At 45.7% G+C, this 16,274-nt stretch overlaps 1 non-coding gene across 1 annotated transcript; it reads right to left on the reverse strand.

The window, feature by feature from the left end:
* Positions 1 to 8,918: 8,918 nt before the first annotated feature.
* Trnaa-cgc (transfer RNA alanine (anticodon CGC)) lies at positions 8,919 to 8,990 on the reverse strand. Its single transcript has one exon. It is a non-coding gene; the product is annotated as a tRNA-Ala (tRNA).
* Positions 8,991 to 16,274: the final 7,284 nt, after the last annotated feature.

Consider the following 16,274-nt stretch of genomic DNA (forward strand, 5'->3'; position numbering starts at 1 on the left):
GCTTGAGTATTTCTGTTTTCCAATGTAAGATAAAGGCCCAAGACATGCTAAGACTTCAGACATCAACATGGCATTAAGGTACCTTGAGTTTCTGAAATTTCATTGAATTTAAAGTTGCTAAATATTGAAGGGTTTTCGAAATGTAGGCATAAAAACATGTGTAGCTTTATTGTAATTTTGGGAAGCACTTTTGTCCTTGAAGAATAATCATGAACAAGTGGAATATTCTGTTCGGTTGTTATCATGTTTTAAAGTCATCAGGGATAGCAAACAAGCTAAAGATTTAACTGTTTAGAATTCTACTCAAGATATATGATCAGATAGCTTATTAATAGGAATATATCTCCGGCTTTACAATACTTTGAGGTCCGCCGGTTTAGGATCTTGTTAGATTATAACAAGGAATTGGGGTTCATTGAGGCTTCATTAATCAGAATATTGGCATCAAGAATAGCATTTACCGAAGGAGTTATTAAAACATAGTGTCATACGATTTTTTTCCTCATGAATTTCTTGTAGAATTGCTGCAGGATCAATTTTGCGATCAATGAGACACACAAAGTTTCGGCTAAATCCTCGGAGATCTGAATTTCCCGGATGTGTAACCCGTTTCTGTTTAATTTATCCGTTGCTGGAAACAATGCTAAGGTAAATAGCATCATCAACTTATCTAAGTCTTAAAATGTTTGAAACAAAATCGGACCTGCTACAATCAGAATCGCTTCAGATCTGCCAAAAAGGTACGCTCGAGTAGCAGTGTGATTTCCTTCTTATGGCTTTTAAACAGCAACACTTTGCGCTGCGGAAGAAAATTCCAATGTTTGGTAAACAAAAAACTCTGCAACCGAGCGAGTAGGAAAGCTTGAATTTATAGTTTTGTTTGACAAATAAAAATCATTCAACGCAGAAGCTAGATCGCTTTAATTGCTTGGCATTTCCACCTTAGTGCCAGATTGAAAGCATTCTCTTCGTCTTCTCTTCGCCCACCACCGACACATCGCGCATGGCGCAAAAATAGCACAACTCGATCGCTTAGCGCTGCAGCAACTGTTTCCCAAGCGGTGTATCGCATCGCGATCAAGATTTATGGAAAATGCGCGAAAATATGCAACCCACCGTTGGGCCCATTAGCGTGGGATGGGGTGGGATAAATCGCTCGCCGAAACTGTTGGGTTACAGGTTTTGGGGGGTTTTTTGGTGAGTTTCCGAATTAAAAGTAAATTCCCTTTTCGTATCGGGGTAGGTCACGTCACAGCAACGCCACACCAGCCGTTGCGCGTAAATCACCATGCCAGCCGAACCTTGGGATCGAACGGGAAACGGTGAGACGGTAGTGGACACACGAACGATACGCGCAGAACATTCCTCACATGTTTCGTTTGAGGGTGGAATGAATGTTTGATCGTTCTCGTACAACCTTAGAGACCCCCAAAGAGTCTTCCCAAAGGAAGCTCTCTTTCACTGTTTTAACTTATCTTTTGCGTGCGTGTGTTAGAAAGACTGGCTGTAAAGCATCCTTCTGTCAAGGTTCGGCGTGCAAAACCACATCCCACCGCATATTGATGCAATCCGATGCATTCGAACGGATCCGATGGAAAGGGCTGGGAACGGAGGATCACGTTTCGTTCCACAGCTACCGAAAGCCCAGCACAGTAGCTGGCCGTCTGTGCATGTGTGTGTGTGCGTGTGTCTCCACTAGCATCCCCCAACGTCAACGTGGGTGTTCACTTTCCGTATCGAAAAAGGATCTGATCTAACTCGGTACCGCTCCATCCATGTGAGGCTTCTGCTTCGGCTTCAATAGGCAGGGGTGGATCGGTAGATTGAGACGCTCTGGGATGAAAATCTATCCTCCCGTTGTAACTATATATCGCCAGCCGGATTGGATGATTAAAAGTCACCCAAGGGGACACACACTCCCACCGCCTCTTTCTTCCCCCACGGCACTCTCGCTACCGAGTATCGGGTGTGCCTAGTGGTCTAGACATTCGTTGAGATTTGATCAAGCTGATGCAATGTATGGGGTGGTAAGCGACCACCGGGAGACCGGTGGTAGGTTCTCGATTAATATGTAAATATGGCAACATGAAGCTTGCTCGCGGAGGCCAGATGTCAGCCGGATGTCATTCGGGTCGTCGTGCAAGTATACGAGCGATTGATTGTGCGGCGACCGAATGGCATGACCTGAATGTAGGCCAGCCATTCTTACCACCAGCTTCTGGAACTCCCATTCGCTTTACCATAAAAAAGTACATGCAGCCTTTAATATTCTGCTTTGGAACGCTCGAGGGGGGGGGGGGGGGGGGGGAGGGCTGTACAGTTGAAACACAATCTCTTTTTATCAAAAATAATATAAATCCGTCTTCGCATCCTCGCGAACAGAGTTTAATGCTTCATTCATAAACGATTGAACGATGAGATCACATACGCATTCATAGTCTGTTGAATAATTCGAAAACATTCTACACCGGGGTGGAATACGGCACCGAAACAGTCTTTCGCTTCGCCGCGAGACAAAAACACACTTATTTAGTCAAATTTGATTCCGACCGCCATTCGCCATTCATCGGTGCCATTGTGCTTCGAATTATTCATAAATTCAAATGCGCTGCTGCGGAGGTGAACAGCGATCGTCGACTCATGACTTCCCCGTGAGCATCAGCATACAATGGGTGCGGGGTGTATGGTGGAGAACAAAAAAAACAGGCATAGTAATCCACCATATTGCATCAGCATCAGAATCTTCCTGAAGTCTCCCTGAACTCCCACCGGGAAAGAATGGAACATCGTATCGCTCGAAGGTGACCCCAAAGGAACTCGTGTCTCGGATTCAACGTATCATTAGACATTTTTTCCTTCTCTCTGCTCGCTCCGTAAAAGGTATACTTTACAAGTCCACCCATCGAGGGGTGGTTTATCGTTTGAAGGCTTCAATTTGCTGTTCCCACCGGCGATCCCAAAATCAAAACCTTCACTTGAAGAGGACGTGTCGGTTGAATGGAAGAGTGTTTTCGACGGTTTTGCTAATCATCACACGTGATCGCGCCATCCCGGAGCCGTTTTGAGCAGCTGCAAGACCCTTCTTCCTTCCACGAGTGTTCGAAGAAAAAAACCTTCAATTCGTCGGACAGGTTGGTGATCTTGGTGTGGACCATATGGTATGGGAGATGTTAAGAAGCGTCTCGTCCATAGATTGTAAAAATGGTTTTCCTTCGGCTTTACAAAGCGGCCCTCGGTTACGAGCGAATAAATCCACTCGATATCGTGATTTGCGTGTGCACTTCATGCACGTTGAGTAACGATTGCGTTCACTCCTATTCGCAACGTCCGGACGCCATCATTTCCAGTGCCGTGCGTCAGAACGAACTCCGCTGGGTTCGTTTGTCGCTCGAAGGAAATGGGAGATTGAGCGCAAATACAAACAGCGAGTGGAAGGAAAAAAAACAGATCGTGATAAATTACTATCGTTTACATTTATCACGATGATCCAGTTTCTTCCTCCGGCCGTACTAAGGGATGTCAGTGTGTCAGTCGCACAAAACAAAAAAGGGCTTTAACGGGCCATATTTACGCGATTCGCGAAACGGCACCCACGGCATGCACATGACCACACTGCCCGTAAATGGTCGTGACGGAAGGGAACAGCACACGGTCCGCTCGTACGGCGGTGATCGTGTGCACTATTAGAAAAGTGTCGTCATCCGGTTGGCGAGGGGAAGGTTTCAGATCATGCCAGAAACATTACAAATCGATTAAACCGATCAACTATCGACGGGTTCTTCGATTGCTTTTGCCGTTCGAAATTGGTTTCGTAATCAACGGCCATAACCTTGAGCCGAGGTGGAAACGGAATGAATCATCGGGCCGCGTCCATCGTTTAGCGACTGTCTGTCCTTTGGTTATGCCTTTGTATTACCGTTGCGTGACACTAGCAAACGCTGAATAATTACTTTCGCGCTTTAAATCACCTGATAAAGATAAGCTTGCCGTTTTACGCCCAATGTTATCGTGCTGCCGAAAAAGCAAAACGAGTGAAAGGGTTGCTTAAATAAAAGTAATAAATTGTGTCCACATCGCGCGCGATCTTGTTTTGGTCCGGCCGTGTGGCAGGTACCTCCGGTGCTGCATAAATCATGAGCGAGTGACAGGCCTGTGCTAGGCAGGGCGTGGGCATCGTTTAGATCATCCGTAAACGTAAGGGTAGCAGTTCCTTGCAAAGGTGGACCGACTGCCGGAAAGCATCGTAATTTGCCTTTCGAACCGTCTTTCCTCCGCTGATGAATGTTTATCGAGCGTGACAAAATTGCAAGGGCAATTGTTTTACCAGATTTTAACCGGAGGTGTTTTGAAAGTAGACGTTGGTTCCGCCCTAAAACATTTGTCAAGCATTTGGTTGATCATTTTGTGGAAAATGTGTCATTTGATTTGAGGTAAGCCAGGTGAATTGCTTTTGGTATTTGATTTATCAAATTTATTGGTTTTAAAACAAAAGACAGGATTATTTAACAGATTATTTAACACAGTTTTATGCATTTTGTTAGATTTGTCTTAATCTACGTTAATAGAAGTCTTAGCTATTTATTTTTAAAATAGATTCTGGGGTTTGTATTCAGTTTAAGGCAGAAAACATCACACAAGAAGCATAATTTTTAAGCAAATCAGCTATTCAGTGCAGAGCCTTCTAGATTTACAGGAGTTTTGTTGCATTTTCAACTTTAGACACTACATATTTTCTTGAAATTGCATTTTATTTCATGATTTATGCTTGTGCTTCCAATATTCTTAGACTTACAATGTAACAAAAATGGATTGCCTTTAAAGTAACTCTTGATGCAGATCATTCCATAGAATCTTCAACGGTTGGTTTGAATCTAGAGTTGGTGCTCAAGAGATCCAATATTTTCTAAATGTTCAAGGATTTTTGGGGCATTGATGAAATTCTAAAAACCCTTGAAGCTCTGAAGATGCATTAACCTCAAATGGTTTAAATTGCAGAAATTTATGAGTTTTCAAGATTATACAGTCAACAGAGATTCTTTGAATTTACAGAGATTTATGATTCTTCAAATCCAGAACATTAATCACAAAGACTTAAGTAATTTGATTTATTCAAAGATTCGTCCAAATTTATGATTTTTCGATCAAGTTCACATAATACAATACTTGACCAATGTAATTCATTATGAGTATAAGAATTATCCAAAACTTTCATTATTTATAAAAATAATAATCATCTTTGAGATATACTCAAAGTGACATAAAATTTTGTAGCAACTTGAAAATGACTCGTAGACTCACTCACCATATGTCTGTCAAACGTTATCCTCTGTTTAGCAAGGATTTAATAGCAATTCTTGCGACCCATGTTTGCTTGCGGCTGAATGATTCATTTAGCACAAAAGAGTGCGGCTCGAAAATGGCATCCCTCAAAAAGGCTTATTGAATCGTGATCAATTCACGACCCACTATCGATAGGCATCGGGTGCAAATGGTCATAAGGTGACGTGCCTTTTTTCCTGTGTGTGTGTGTGGCAAAGGACATTGTCAGAGTGATCAAACCAGCCGTTGTGAAGCGTGACTGTTCTATTGCTATTGCAACGGGAGCGAGAAAAAAAAAGCGGTAACATAAAATAACATAAAATTGGTGATCACACGTGTGTGTTACCAGTCGGTGCCCGGTGGGTTGATTGCAATAGAGTTTGAGGTTTTATCTTGATTGTCTGACACGATATACAGTCGGCAGGCATTACGGCGTTAATTAAAATCTACAATCGAAACAACACAGTACATGGCGTCCGTGGCTCTCTTTCCCTCGCTCTGTCAGTCTCGTTTCGTGTTCGTCTGTCCTTTTGTTTCACGTTCATTACATTTTACGCCTCTGGGTGTAATCTCCTTTTGGGTCTTTCCACTCTGCTCGGTGGCTCGTCGAGGTTTTGCGCTAATTTCCAACTGACACAGCACCGATTGTTATTTTGTAGTTCAGTTGCTTCTGCTTTACCGTCCCCATCGTCCCCATCAGCTGTTGCTCTCTATGGCAACCGTCGCCATTAATTCTATCACACATTTGTGGCGGCCGAGATACAGTCAGACCGGGTGGGGGGCGGGAAGGTTAACGGCGTTGGCGTCGGTGCAGTTGGAAATAGAAGATAATCGCACACAGCACTCGCATTCGCGTGCGTGTGGGGTGTCGGAGGGATGATGAAATAATGATCGGCATGGGGCAAACCGAACGCGGGGAGCCAACATACGTTGAGCCATCCGCCTTTTTAAGGGTAGTTGGAGCGAGCGAGGGAGATGGATCGCCGTGGAAACGTTGCGATGCACCAAAAAGGGGTTTTAATTCGCATTATTAAGCTTGATTTATACTTTTATTTTCATTTCGTAGGAAATTGTTGTGATGTGTTTGGATTGTATGTAATTTCTCGCCGTCTCTCGCCGTGCCTTTTCCACCCCCTTTACTTTGCGCCACCCTTCAACTGGTGAGTGTTTACGTAGAGGGTTTAAGCCGTTTACTTAAAAAAAAGCAACATTCATGGAACAGTTGCCAAATACGTACGAGGGGCCTTTCGGTTTGCTTTGCTTGATGGTCACACTATTTTGACTGTCCCGGATGCAGCTGTGGCTTTCGGATTAAACGGGGGGAGGGCGCCTTCAATGGTCGGTTTTGCACAGTACAGGAAAAGCACTCTCGATCGCGACGGTAAGAACGCTAGACCCGGGGACAAGAGGCCGCACACAACAGTACGTCATTACTATCGCGATGGCGCCTCGAGAAAAAGATTGATTAAACGCGGCCCGAGCTGTCACGTTTGAGCAGAAACGGAGGACTAAATGGTTATTCTTTGTGTTTCATTTTGTTGTTTGTTTGCCGCTCGTTTTACTATCTGCGTATGTATGTTTTGGCTTGGCGGGATTGTGGCAGAAGGTCAATCGGTTGAGCGAGACGCGACACGGGGCCAACGATTCTCGTGGCCGAATGATTAGAGAGCCGGTTCGAGATTTGTTGCGGAACGTTTTATTTCGTTTCGTTGGCCGTCTTTCACTGTCCGTCTGCCACCGCCGCCCAAATGCCAACCGTTTCACAATCGCAATTGGCTGACTTAAGCGGCAAGGCGTAAATAAGTTGGAAATTAATTCACACCAGCATCGAGCGTTTTTGAGAGAAGCACAACAAAACAACAACATTGTGTCTAGGCACTAATGCGCTCCGTTGCGGCTCCGTTCGTTCGGCAGGCAGGCACAGAAATTGTGCTCGCAATGTAAAATTACAACTAAATCCACGGCTCAAACCATCCGACGGCCCAGTTCCGATGCAAGCTGAGCTCACTACAGTCCATAAAACCGTGGTAATGGTGTTGCTGCCGCTGTTGTTGAAGTGCGCGCCCCGTTAATGGCTCACTGGGCGGTAGCGGTGGCCCTTTCTTGCCATAGCAAACACGAGGACAAGCAGCAATTCCAGCCCGGCAGCTTGCTTTTGTTGCACCGCTACACCGACGGCCGGTAAAAAGGAACTTTGGTATGCTTCTTCTCTCTCTCTCTCTCTCTCTCTCTCTCTCTCTCTCTCTCTCTCTCTCTCTCTTTCTCTCTCGCTCGCTCTCTCATTACCAACATCTTCTGCGATTGTTTGCGGAGGATTAAATTCGATTAGGTAATTAATGGCCTTATTTATGGCCTCGGTTTCGATTAGCTGCGCATTGACGGACCTGGCAAGTTATGTTTTGCCCGATGTTATTGGCGTGTTTCACCTGCGCGTTATTGTTTTGCGCCTGCATTTGCTAATGCTACGTGTAAACGCTTCGAAAGTGGCCTCCCGTCTCCTCTGGGGGTGGGGAGTTTTCGATTGCGGGGTGTAATTTTTTTCCGATTCGCTTTGTATTGTTAACACCGCACACTCTACCGCTTTTGATTGCGTTTGTTTTTTTTTTCAGATTTTGATCTTTCCGGCGCATTGATGCACTGCGCTACCTTGTTGCAAACGGTGTGTACCATGTGGCCCATTATGGTTGCCGCTGGTATGTCTCGTACGCCAATGTCCGCCCTCGTCCGTACACTTCTCAAGCAAAGGAAAACCGAACGAGCATTGATCGTGCAGCTATCGATCGATAAAATATGGGTGCAGTTTGAACCATTGACGCAACGGAAAGAAAAACGATCGAATACCATTGCATGTTGCGGTTTTAACGTTCTAAACTACCCGATCGATTCATGATCGAAGCGTTGATTTTCATGAGAGCAAGCAAAAAACTGTTGCAGCGATTGAAGAAAATATCAATAAACATTAATGGTTTAACTTTAATTTATGATTGAAGTAGCAGGCATTTCATTATAATTAATATGTTCTTAGAAAGAAAACTTAACTTTTTTATAAATAAAAGCTTTAGTAAAACGAAGTATGCAATACCTAATGTGAATTCGTCAAAAATCATCGAAATACAAAAATGTAAAAACAATTAGAATGAAGATGCTTCATTTTAGGTCTTGTAGGAATGAATTTAAAATATCTTATTTTAGGACAAAATGGCGTACGTTCAAAGTAGTAAAAGTGAATTTTGCTAGAAGATGTGTTCGTATTTTTTTCCAAAAAACAAATAAATATTAAAACAAGTTAAATACTTGAAGAATATCTGAAGAAATCTTGATGCCAATCGGTTGAAGGTCTACAATAAATGTAAAGTAAAAACCCTTTTTAAACATGCATTATGATTATTTAATTTATAACAGATTAAACTTCAATCTGAATTGTCAAATAGAACGTAGGTTTCCATTCAAGTAGTAGTAGAAATTATGATTTTAACTTGAAATAATGCCCTGAGGTATTTAAACACCTTCTCATGAAAAATAATACTAAGAGCAACTAGCAATGCCAAAATGAAAAGTTTTCCGCTCGATAAAAAACTCGTCGTGCGCAATTACACGCGTGGAGACGCCGGGGATTGAACCCGGGACTTCTCACATGCGAAGCGAGCGCTCTACCACTGAGCTACGTCCCCGTCGAGAAACCCGCCTTCCCAAACGCGTACAAAAGCTACCGCTCCCAGCCGTGACACATTTCGCGCTCCCAAACCAACCACACACACACGCGATTCGCGCGCTCTCGTAACCTATCTTTTTCTCTCTCTTCTTTTGCTTCTTCAGTCGGGGCGTAGTAGTAAACCGTCCGCGCGATACGCGCTCGTTACGTTCATTCATAATAAAATGCTGGGTCTGTTGTGTCGCCGGTAACCGAAAGCGGGTGGGACACATGCTTTTGCAACGGGGTTGGGGGTGGGTGGAGATGTGTAGGGTGTGTGGGGAGCGAAGTTCGCGGTCGGTCGGTCGGTCGGTTGGGGTTTGGGATTCTCTTCACTCCGCGTGGGGTCGATTTATTTTTAGTTCGTCGCTGTTGTTGGTGCTGCTGCTGCTGTTCCGTCGAGATGTCGCTGCTCTATCGCCGTCCGCCGTTGTACGTTTCTTCCGGTCTTGGCAGTTTTGCGCTACTGCGCGACGACCTGTGATGTGTGTCCGGTGTTGCGGTACGATCAAAGCGGATCGCACGAACAAATCACCCTTAATTCATCCGGTCAGTTCCGTCGCATGGGAAGCGGGTGGAAATCTATCGACTTCTACGCACCCGGGCGGAAGTTTATTCCGTGGGGGGTTATGATCGATTGGGGTTTTTTTGGGGAGAATTTATTCGCACGTGTTTGTGTGATTACGCACGTTACGAACCTCTCGCAAAACGGTCGGAAAACCGGATGAGCTTTTTCTACCCCCCCAATTACAACGCCTTAATTGATAAAGAACATGCTATTGTGTTGGTCTCTTCGCTTCACTCTCGTGCACCAATTGGGGAAAAACACGGAAAGTCTTTTCGGGGTCCGTCCACATGGGCCGTCATCAGCGTCAGACGAAACGGCGTTCGAATAGTTGTCGTTGTCCTCCCTCCTCGACCAAAAAAAAAACAACAAAGCGCTAACGAAAGAACTCATCACGAAAACGGCTGATTATCGCTAAATGAGTGCTGCATTTAAAAGCAGGGAGGTTTAATTAGTTTTTAATTGCATTTTCCCAATTCTAGTCGCCGGTGCGTCGTCGTCGTCGTGGTCGCCGCCACCATCGTTTTTCGGTTGTGCTGTGCCCGCTGTTTTGAGCCAACTGCCCTGCGGGGGATAATCTCGGGGTTCGCACGGTTGCACGAAACCGACTCGAACGCCGAACGAAAAAGACACCCCTACTCGGGGAAGGGAAGGGACGCATTTTAAAAAGACCCGCCAGAATGGCAACGATTAACAGAAGAAAAACACCATCATTAAGAGCGGCCCCGAATGCAGTCCCGTGGTTGTATGTCCGGATATGTTCGCGCGCGCGTGTGTGTGTGTGTGTGTATAACAATTGAGATCCTCCTTAGTCTTGCAGCCTGAAGGGGCCAATTCGACGGGAAAAGGAAGAAGGTTTTCAAGCATATAATTGCATCGACAATGAAGAATCGGTGCGTTTCTTTCCCATTTTGGCTTTCCAATTTGATGGCGCACAACCGTCACGTAAAATCTCGCTTTAATTCTATTATTTATCAATCCTGCGTGTCAGCGAGCGAGTGGGTAAAAAAGGGCAATAATAATGCTGAAGCCAACGGTCCACGTTTCGCACCCCCTCGAAACTTTCTGATTGCGAAAAAAAAGCGATGGCCCCGAACGCCCAAATCGAACGCGCCGCTGCAAATATTCGCTCGTGATACAACGAAAAAACCACCTTAAAACCTATCGCAATATGATGCCGTTTTTCCTTCCCAAAGAACTTAGCGCAGGACGTAATAAAAATAGAAACGGCGAAGGAAAAGGAAACAATCTTTCCCCGTACCATTTAGGGGTGGTCATAAAATCTAGCTGAAATTGGCTATAAATTCGACCTTAAATCGGCACTTCTCTTGGCTTCGCTTGGCACAGTAATCCAACCGGGCACACACACACACGCGTTGGGCCGTAGACAGCGGCTTTTGACTTCTTCCCCCAACGACCCAGTGCGTACATGTAGTCTGGTTGGATGAGGAAAATGGCTTTAGTTTTTCCCCAAGTCTTTGTCCTTTGTTTTCCGTCCCCGGCAGCAGTTGGCGTATGGTTCGTTCATTGCAATATTTGCCATTTTATGTCAATTGCTGTTTTTGTTTTCGACCAAAAACAAAAAAAACTGGTCGACCTTTCTTACGACCCCATCCCTTTACTGCTCCTGCCATCACGTTTCCACCCTACTTCCTGGGTCCACAATTTGGAACGATCGATTTTTCTTCAACTTGGCGTGCTGTTGCGGCAAGAAAACATCAGAAGGGAAGGGAACGGCGAGGGGAAAAAGAAACAACGCCAAGACTCAAAAACGGATGTCGTTAAAAATTGCACAACCCTCGGCGCGTACACCCTTCCCGGCGACCCTCGCCCACAATCGGTGTCTTCACAGGATTCACGGACATTTAAATTTTTAATGTCTTAAAACTTTGCCCATCCGGTTCGGTCGTTCCAAAACGGGTCGGGGAAGTGGGGAGTTTCGGTCCCAATGTTCGCCCCAAAACAACCCGGCTCCCGGGGGTAAAGGTGATTCTGGTTTTTGGCACATTTATGTCACCAGGGTTCCACCGCTTGCGTGTGTACTCCATTACGGCATGTTCACGTACGTACCCGACAGCCAGCCGAGGTGAGGCTGTCAAACCTCTCTGCACTCCCTTCAATGTCACAGCAAACAGGGTGCGCGTTAGAAAACATTAAAAGCAGAAGGTACGGCGGTGAGTTTTGAGTGAAAAATAGCACCCGCGCGTCGACTCGCATGCTTTCCCTGGTCCCGTGCTCACCTTCACCGGCCGGAGGGCAAGGTTTTCAAGCGCACAAACTCGTCACCAATAATCTTAAGAGTCGTTCGGTAAATAGCTGACGAAACGAAAAAAAAGGAACGAAAAGAACTCTTACACAACAACAACCGCTGGAAAAGTCGTTCGAGATTGATTGCTGGTGCTCGTTTTGCTGCCGGTGATTTGTAACGGATTTTCGTAACAGTTGCTGAAACGTTTTAAAGCCGGATCGGATTGGCAGTGCCCGGGCGACCGTTACACGCCGAGGATCATAACGGATGGTATTAATTCTGGACAATAGCTGATCCGAACGATAAACAATACGATGAACGGCGGCGGATATGTTTTCCTCTCGCTCCTTTTCACCCTTCGGAAGGTTTCCACTGCATGCGCCGGGCAAGGCCGGGCTGAGATTTAAAGTAAACACACGGTTGCAAAAAGGTTGCCCGCTGCTGGAGGGTATCTTTCTCCTCCCGGGCGTAAAACACAATCGAGCAATTGCCATTGTTCTCGGCTGTTGGAACTATTCATATAAATATGAGCAAAATGTCACGAAGCGAGAAGTAGCCGCGGAGTGAAGAGAGAAAGTGAAATAAAAGTTGCCAAGCAGTGGTCCGTGCCCGGTGTCCTGTGCCCATGGTACGCCGAGAAGGTTGGAAAGATAAGCAGAGGACTACTCTCCCAACGCTAATGTTGCTCTGAGCCATCTAGAACAATGGACCCATAACACATTTGTGCCGCATTATCTTACCACGGGCCAGGCGAATACCTCGCTTCGCCTTCAAATGCGCTTCCCGAAATGGTTCGGTTTGAAACCATTAAACTGGATTTCGATTTCTGCCGATCGGATCGTATGTCAATGCCGGTGGCAAGATGGCACTGCTGCTCCAAAGGGTGGTGAATTTCCACTTTGTCTTCGTGTGGCAAAGGTGCCAGTTTGCGAATCTATCATTACAATTCCCATCTTGGTGCCTTATTTTTTACCGTCCCAGCGAGAGCACCCGGTTTGGTGAGCACGAGTTGGACACAAAGGGCAAGACTTGGGCAAGAATTGTTCGTTCGCACAGTGAAACATTGCCACCTTATCTGTCTCACACACATACACCAGGGTGAAGCCCGGCCGAACCAGGCTCGTTAATTTTGCGTCTAATTTATCACAGACCCATCTTGGGCGTTTTTGGGCTTTGGTTCCCTCCTTTGCACTGTACTTCCTGCGTGTGAATCGTGTGGAAGCAACCATTTTCCGTTGTTTTCCGGGCAGTCCGAGGGGATACATATCCTTATAGAACGGCTGTTGCTAGGTTGGTCTAAATTGCCCTCAAGGATTCGTGCCGGTTTACGTTCTCGGTTTTCGGTGCTCACGTTTCACCGTTCTCCGGTTGCTTTGGAGTCCTAATTATAGTTTGGCAGGGATCCATCCACCTTTTTTCGTCTGGTAGGAGGTCCACATTTGCACTGCGCGTTCCCTTTATTTTCGCAAGCGATTAATGATCTGTCGTTCCCTTTTGTTTTGCATCGTATTGCATCCGATCGGTGATCTGTGAACGGCGAACAGCTGATCGATGGATGGGTTTGGGTTGTTTTGGGAAAATTTCTCTATCCGCCACCATTAAATGTTTGTTGCGTGCCGGCGGATAATTGTCTGCCGGAACCGTTCGGTGCCAACCCCCGGGAGAAGGGGCAGATTGCAGTTGCGTTACGATGGAAAGGCGTTTAACGCGATATGAAATTCATTATGAATGCTTTTGCCGTCCGTTGACGCATTGTTTAATGGCTTATCGAATCGATGCCAGACAGAATGCATTTTGTGCGCACGAGAGAAATAAATGTGGAAAGGCGAGCAAACGTGCCCGATACCCGCTGGTAATTTCGGCATGTTTCGAGAACTCACACGGTCCCTAGCTGGGTGTCGTTTTCAAGGCTGTTTTTAAACCCATCCGGAGGGGGGGAGTTTAAGATTCGGGGTGCGATCACGTGCACTGTGATTGTGGGCACGAGCAGAAAGCTGACGAAGGGCGTTCCGGTTTGAGAAATGTTTGTTCGTGTTATCGTGTTGCCCCCATGCAGCAGATCGGCAAGAGTTTGGGATTTTTCTCTCTGAGGAACGGAGTTTACGAGAACATGGTCTATGGGACGCAATGTTCGTTATCTCACTACAGCCAGCTTAAATGGTGTGTACACGAGTGGAGTAAAAGAAATTGATATTATGCCAAACCTGCAGCTCGCAGTAAATACACTCGGTACGAAGAAAGCCAACGTAACAAAGTCATGAAAAATGATCATTACATGAAACAGTGGAAAGTGGAAGGACTTTTTGTCCGTAACGCATCCTGCCCCAGGGACATCGTTCCGATAAAACAATTCATCCATTCACCCATCCATCCATCCTTCAATCCATCGGAATGATGAATGATTTAATTTCATGCGACTCTCGGCTGGATGTGATTTATGTTTCAGCGTTCGGTTCGATTGCGCTGCTACACCCCGACGTTGCCGTTTTACCTTTAGAAACGGTTCCGTGCCGCAGTTGATCTTCCACTGCACAATGAAAGTGGCCGCGTGAAAGACGAAACCTGTGGAGATCCGCCGAGTGTGTATGTGTGTAAGCCGAATATATCCTACGGTGTCCATGTGGTCATTCCGTGTCGGATGAAGCTTTCCTTCCAAAATGGCAACACACGGTCCTACGGACACCCGGTGACATAATGAAGCGAAAGAAGAAAGTCCAGTTCTCGGGGCGGAACAAAAAAAGAAAACCGATATGCGAAACCCACCCTTGGCGCAGAAGGGAAAACTACCGGAGAAGCAAAAACAAAAGCGAAGGAAAACCAGCTCCGAACAACACACAATGCGCTCTCGCATGACAATAAATGTACACAGCAAGGCAAGTCGGAGGGATGCATTGTACGAGCGGCACAAAGACCCCCCGACAAACCGGAGCACAATAGATGTGCCGGGGCCGAAGGATAACTCGGTCCGATCGGGGAAGATTATTGCACCGAGGTAACACGATAACGGATCCGACAGGAAATATAGTAATGAGGTTGGTTGCTTAGGCGAAACGGTTATAACATCCCAAGCGCGCACGTGGTTTGGGTGAAACTGTGCCAAGATGAAATACAACATCTCTTTGCTGTTGCGCACACGATTATCCTAGGGTTTCTATTGCAACCGATAGAAACGCTACACGCCCCGCATATGGGGTTCGTTTTTCTGCAGGATTTCTATAGCGTTGCAGAAACAATTGAACATTTGAAGGTGTCTAATTAGTCTGGATAACGGACAATCAGTTGGGACATACATTTAATGAACGGGAGAGCATTATTTACGATGAAATGGGATCGGTTTCTTGCTTTATTTCTTTAAAGCTGTTTCTTGTGAATAATTTCTTTTTTCAAATACAATTCTCTGTGCTTTGTTTCTTCTGGCACGACAACCTTAAAAGGGTCTAGAAAGAGGATTGCCACAATTCTTGGATTTCTTTGACTTTATTTACCCACCCGTAGCCGGAAAGTCACATACAGTCCTGCGTACGGAAAATTGGTCCGGTTGGGATTTTGGACCGGCCTCTGTCGTGCAAAGGTCTTTACCGCTACCAATACACCACCAGGCCGCTCCTCTGATGATACTTCTTAAGTTAATTAGTATTAGTAATATCCGAAATCCTCATAGCTTTTTATCGTTTTCTATTTAAATAATTATTAAATAATACACCCAGAGCTGCAAAGAAAGTGCAAAAGTATAGTTTGCAGACGAAAAAGAACCTAAACTCTCATAAGGACCAAATACATGAAACTCTAATGCTCTATTAACAAACCCACAACCTTCATAACAGTTCATGTCATCTAGTTCCAAGTGCACGCCTTTAACGTTGCTTGTTACGAAATGAATGTCACTTGTACTTTATTGTTGTTCTAGTACATTAAACAGACTATTTCTGCATTCTAAACACTTCAACCATTGTTTCGCCATCTTAAAGCTATTGTCCTAACCCCAACCAGCGTCAGCTAGGAGAAGGTTTATTGTTTCACTTTCTTCTGACGTAATCTTGCACCAGGCGCTGGAAGTGATAGCGTCTTGCAATCACGAGCAAACTAGCCAAGGCTTCTGTGTCACGGCTGCTGCAGAAAGAAGAGCTGCAGCCAAGACGCGTTCCCAAGACCCATGAGCGAGCATCCGTCCAAGTGTCACCATGACGCTGTCCGTTAACTCTTGATTCATTCTCGTTCAACTTGGAAGAACGAGGCAGCATGACACGACGTGTGGGTTGGAGGAAGAGTTTCCCGTTGGCGTTATGTAACTAACCCCTCAATCACGGCCATTTGGTCCCGGTGGAGGAACGGTGTGCCTGCGGGCAACCTGCACCCGAATGGTTTCCTTCTGTCACCTTCAGACGCAAACGGTGCGATGCCAGGGGTTGGTTCAATTTGTTCGCCTTGCCCTACTCATCAGTTTCCGGTCC

The sequence above is a fragment of the Anopheles marshallii genome, chromosome 2 (genome assembly GCF_943734725.1).
Source record: "Anopheles marshallii chromosome 2, idAnoMarsDA_429_01, whole genome shotgun sequence".
Lineage (NCBI taxonomy): Eukaryota > Metazoa > Arthropoda > Insecta > Diptera > Culicidae > Anopheles > Anopheles marshallii.